A 5,420-nucleotide genomic window follows, 5' to 3' on the forward strand; every position below is an offset into this window, starting at 1 on the left:
CAACTCAATTAGAAAGGTTTCTTTCACAAAGCAGTTGGAAAGAATCGCTCCAACACGTCTATTCTGAGCACGCCTCGGCAGACCCTCTCCGGTGCTCCCAGGTCTCAGCTGCAGTTCGGCGCAAGCAGTCTGCAGGCCGACGGTGCGGGTCCTTGTGGCGGCAGCGGCGGCTCGGTCCTCGGCGTCCGTCGTTACTCTGGTCTCGGGCTCAGAGGGGCGCGGCGGCACTCCTCCGGCGGGCAGCCGGCACCAAGCACTGCTGGAGAACGGGGTAGAGGCGCTGGCAGCCCTCGAACCCCAGGGGCACGGCCTCCGCCCAGCTCTCGGTTGGGCCGCCCTCCCCGCTGCCCAGCAGCCCGGCCACCTGCTTGAGCACCGCCATGAGCGCCAAACGGTGAGGCCGGCGGCGGCGCGCTCCTCCTCCAGCAGCGTGGGGTCCAGCAGCCAGGCGGGCGCAGGCCCCGGCGCGCGGCTCAGGCCGCAGCCCACCACCAGGTCGTACATCTCGACGCCCGCGGCGGCCAGGGCGAGCGCGGCGGCAGTGAGCGGGGCGGCCAGCGCCGAGCCGCCGTCCCCCAGCAGCAGCGCCCACACCTCGAGCTGCGCGCGCGGGTAGCGGCCCAGGCGCACGGCCGGCTCGAGCGCCTCCTGCAGCGCCAGAGCCAGCTCGCGCTCCTCGCCGCCGCCCGGCGCGACACGGCGCCGGCGGCCCGAGAAGGGCGCGCGGCGGAAGTCGCAGAGCAGGCGGCCGCTCAGCGCCGCGGGGGCCTCGCAGCCCGCCCTGGCCGGACAGCCGCCGCGCTCGCCGCCCTCGGCCTGGCGCGGGCCCGACTCGGCGCACAGCACCTTGGGGCCCCCTGCCTCCAAGCAGGCCGAACCCTTAGCCTGGCTCAGCAGCCATGCGCGCGCGTACACCGGCCGCAGCCGCGCCGGGTCGCGAGGGCCGGCGCCTCGCCCTCGCCGGCCGCGTACAGCTGCGGCGGCTGCGACTCCTCGGGCCCGGGGATGCGGCGGTGGTCCGCGGGCATGGTGGCGCTGCTGCCGGCCGGCTCCGCGCGTCAGCCCCACCGTGCGCTGGCGCTTCCGCCCGCCAGCCTGGCCAGCCGCGCGAGGGTGCGCGGGACAGCGGCTGGCCGCTCAGCTTTCTTTCTTCCTTTTTTTTTTGAAGGTTTTACAGACCAATAGTTTTATTAATTTTTTTATTTTTCATTTATTTTGATTAGTTGGAGACTAATTACTTTACAATATTGTAGTGGTTTTTGTCATACATTGACATGAATCAGCCATGGATTTACATGTATTCCCCATCAGGATCCTCCGTCCCACCTCCCCCTCCACCAGATTCCTCTGGGTCTTCCCAGTGCACCAGGCCCGAGCACTTGTCCCATGCATCCAGCCTGGGCTGGTGATGTTTCACCCTAGATAATATACATGTTTCGATGCTGTTCTCTCGAAACATCTCACCCTCGCCTTCTCCCACAGAGTCCAAGATAGTCCAACTCTCACATCCGTGCATGACCACTGGAAAAACCATAGCCTTGACTAGACGGACCTTTGTTGACAAAGTAATGTCTCTGCTTTTTAATATGCCGTCTAGTTTGGTCATAGCTTTCCTTCCAAGGAGTAAGCGTCTTTTAATTTCATGGCTGCAATCACCATCTGCAGTGATTTTGGAGCCCCAAAAAATAAAGTCAGCCACTGATTCGATCGACCCCATCTATTTCCTATGAAGTGATGGGACCGGATGCCATGATCTTAGTGTTCTGAATGGTGAGCTTTAAGCCAACTTTTTCACTCTCCTCTTTGACTTTCATCAAGAGGCTCTTTAGTTCTTCTTCACTTTCTGCCATAAGGGTGGTGTCATCTGCATATCTGAGGTGATTGATATTTCTCCCAGCAATCTTGTTTCCAGCTTATGCTTCCTCCAGCCCAGTGTTTCTCATGATGTACTCTGCATATAAGTTAAATAAGCAGGGTGACAATATACAGCCTTGGTGTACTGCTTTTCCTATTTGGAACCAGTCTGTTGTTCCATGTCGAGTTCTCACTGTTGCTTCCTGACCTGCATACAGGTTTCTCAAGAGGCAGGTCAGGTGGTCTGGTATTCCCATCTCCTTCAGTATTTTCCACGGTTTATTGTGATCCACACAGTCAACGGCTTTGGCATAGTCAATAAAGCAGAAATAGATGATTTTCTGGAACTCTCTTGCTTTTTCAATGATCCAGGAGATGGTGGCAGTTTGATCTCTGGTTCCTTTGTCTGTTCTAAAACCAGCTTGAACATCTGGAAGTTCACGGTTCATGTAGTGCTGAAGCCTGGCTTGGAGAATTCTGAGCATTACTTTACTAGTGTGTGAGATGAGGGCAATCGTGCGGTCGTTTGAGCATTCTTTGGCATTGCCTTTCTTTGGGATTGAAATGAAAACTGACCTTTTCCAGTCCTGTGGCCACTGCTGAGTTTTCCAAATTTACTGGCATATTGAGTGCAGCACTTTCACAGCATCACCTATTAGGATTTGATATAGCTCAACTGAAATTCCATCACCTCCTCTAGCTTTGTTTGTAGTGATGCTTCCTAAGACCCACTTGACTTCACATTCCAGGATGTCTGGCTCTAGGTGTGTGTGAGTGATCACAGCATCATGATTATCTGGGTCGTGAAGATCATTTTTGTACAGTTCTTCTGTGTATTCTTGCAACCTCTTCTTTTTTTCTTTATTTTATTGTTATTGTTTTTTATTGATTTACATTAGTTGGAGGCTAATTCCTTTACAATATTCTAGTGGTTTTTGCCATACATTGATATGAATCAGCTGTGGATTTACATGTGTTCCCCTTCCTGAATCCCCCTCCCACCTTCCTCCCTATCCCATCCCTCTGGGTCATCCCAGTGCACCAGCCCTGAGCACTTGTCTCAGGCATCAAACCTGGACTGGCGATCTGTTTCACAATTGATAATATACATGTTTCAATGCTATTCTCTCAGATCATCCCCCCCCCCCTCGCCTTCTCCCAGCGTCCAAAAGTCTGTTCTATACATCGGTGTCTCTTTTTCTGTCTTGCATATAGGGTTATCGTTACCATCTTTCTAAATTCCATATATATGTGTTAGTATATTGGATTGGTGTTTTACTTTCTGGCCTACTTCACTCTGTATAATGGGCTCCAGTTTCATCCACCTCATTAGACCTGATTCAAATGTATTCTTTTTAGTGGCTGAGTCATATTCCATTGTGCATATGTACCACAGCTTTCTTATCCATTCGTCTGCTGATGGGCATCTAGGTTGCTTCCATGTCCTGGCTATTATAAACAGTGCTGCGATGAACATTGGGGTACACGTGTCTCTTTCAGTTCTGGTTTCCTTGGTGTGTATGCCCAGGAGTGGGATTGCAGGGTCATATGGCAATTCTATTTCCAGGTTTTTAAGGAATCTCCACACTGTTCTCCACAGTGGCTCTACTAGTTTGCATTCCCACCAACAGTGTAAGAGGGTTCCCTTTTCTCCACACCGTCTCCAGCATTTATTGCTTGTAGACTTTTGGATAGCAGCAATTCTGACTGGCATGAAATGGTACCTCACTGTGGTTTTGATTTGCATTTCTCTAATAATGGGTGTTGTTGAGCATCTTTTCATGTGTGTGTTAGCCATCTGTATGTCTTCTTTGGAGAAATGTCTGTTTATTTCTCTGGCCCATTTTTTGATTGGGTCGTTTGTTTTTCAGGAATTGAGCTGCAGGTGTTGCTTGTATATTTTTGAGATTAATTCTTTGTCTGTTGCTTTATTTGCTATTATTTTCTCCCATTCTGAAGGCTGTATTTTTACCTTGCTTAGAGTTTCCTTTGTTGTGCAAAAGCTTTTAAGTTTCATCAGGTCCCATTTGTTTATTTTTGCTTTCATTTCCAATATTCTGGGAGGAGGGTCATAGAGGATCTTGCTGTGATTGATGTCGGAGAGTGTTTTGCTTATGTTCTCCTCTAGGAGTTTTATAGTTTCTGGTCTTACATTTAGATCTTTCATCCATTTTGAGTTTACTTTTGTGTATGCTGTTAGAAAGGGTTCTGGTTTCATTCTTTTACAAGTGGTTGACCAGTGTTCCCAGGACCACTTGTTAAAGAGGTTGTCTTTTCTCCATTGTATATTCTTGCCTCCTTTGTCGAAGATAAGGGGTCCATAGGTATGTGGATTTATCTCTGGGTTTTCTATTTTGTTCCATTGATCGATCATTCTGTCTTTGTGCCAGTCCCATACTGTCTAGATGACTGTGGCTTTGTAGTGGAGCCTGATGCCAAGCAGGTTGATTTCTCCAGTTCCATCCTTCTTTCACAAGATTGCTTTGACTATTCGAGGTTTTTTGTATTTCCATACAAATCGAGAAATGATTTGTTCTCGTTCTGTGAAAAGTACCTTTGGTAGCTTGATAAGGAGTGCACTGAATCTATAGATTGCTTTGGGTAATATACTCACTTTCACAATATTGATTCTTCCAATCCACGAACACAGTATATTTCTCCATCTATTTCTGTCCTCTTTGATTTCTTTTATCAGTGATTTATAATTTTCTCTATATAGGTCTTTTGTTTCTTTAGGTGGATATATCCCCAGGAATTTTATTCTTTTCGTTGCAATGGTGAACGGTATTGTTTCCTTAATTTCTCTTTCTGTTTTCTCATTGTTAGTGTATAGGAATGCAAGGGATTTCTGTGTGTTAATTTTATATCCTGCAACTTTACTATATTCCTTGATCAGCTCTAGTAATTTTCTGGCAGAGTCTTTAGGGTTTTCTATGTAGAGGTTCATGTCATCTGCAAGCAGTGAGAGTTTTACTTCTTCTTTTCCTCTCTGGATTCCTTTTATTTCTTCTTCTGCTCTGATTTCTGTGGCCAAGACTTCCAAAACTATGTTGAATAGTAGTGGTGAGAGTGGGCACCCTTGCCTTGTTCCTGACTTCAGGGGAAATGCTTTGAATTGTTCACCATTGAGGATAATGTTTGCTGTGCGTGTGTCATATATAGCTTTCATTATGTTGAGGTATGACCCTTCTATTCCTGCCATCTGGAGAGTTTTTATCATAAATGGATGTTGAATTTTGTCAAAAGCTTTTTCTGCATCTCTTGAGATAACCATATGGTTTTCATCTGTCAATTTGTCCATGTGGTGTATTACATTGATTGATTTGCAGATATTAAAGAATCCTTGCATTCCTGGGATAAAGCACACTTCGTCATGATGTATGATCTTTTTAATATGTTGTTGGGTTCTCTTTTCTAAAATTTTGTTAAGGAGTTTTGCATCTATGTTCATCAGTGTTATTGGCCTGTAGTTTTCTTTTTTTGTGGCATCTTTGTCCGGTTTTGGTGTTAGGGTGACGGTGGCCACATAGAGTGAGTTTGGAAGTTTACCTTCTTCTGCAGTTTTC

The 5,420-nt window shown here is 47.7% G+C and overlaps 1 pseudogene; it reads right to left on the reverse strand.

Annotated features, from left to right (window-relative positions):
* Positions 1-208: 208 nt before the first annotated feature.
* Positions 209-1,028, reverse strand: LOC133051681 (exosome complex component MTR3-like; annotated as a pseudogene).
* Between the last annotated feature and the right edge of the window lie 4,392 nt (positions 1,029-5,420).

Source organism: Dama dama, chromosome X (genome assembly GCF_033118175.1).
Source record: "Dama dama isolate Ldn47 chromosome X, ASM3311817v1, whole genome shotgun sequence".
Lineage (NCBI taxonomy): Eukaryota > Metazoa > Chordata > Mammalia > Artiodactyla > Cervidae > Dama > Dama dama.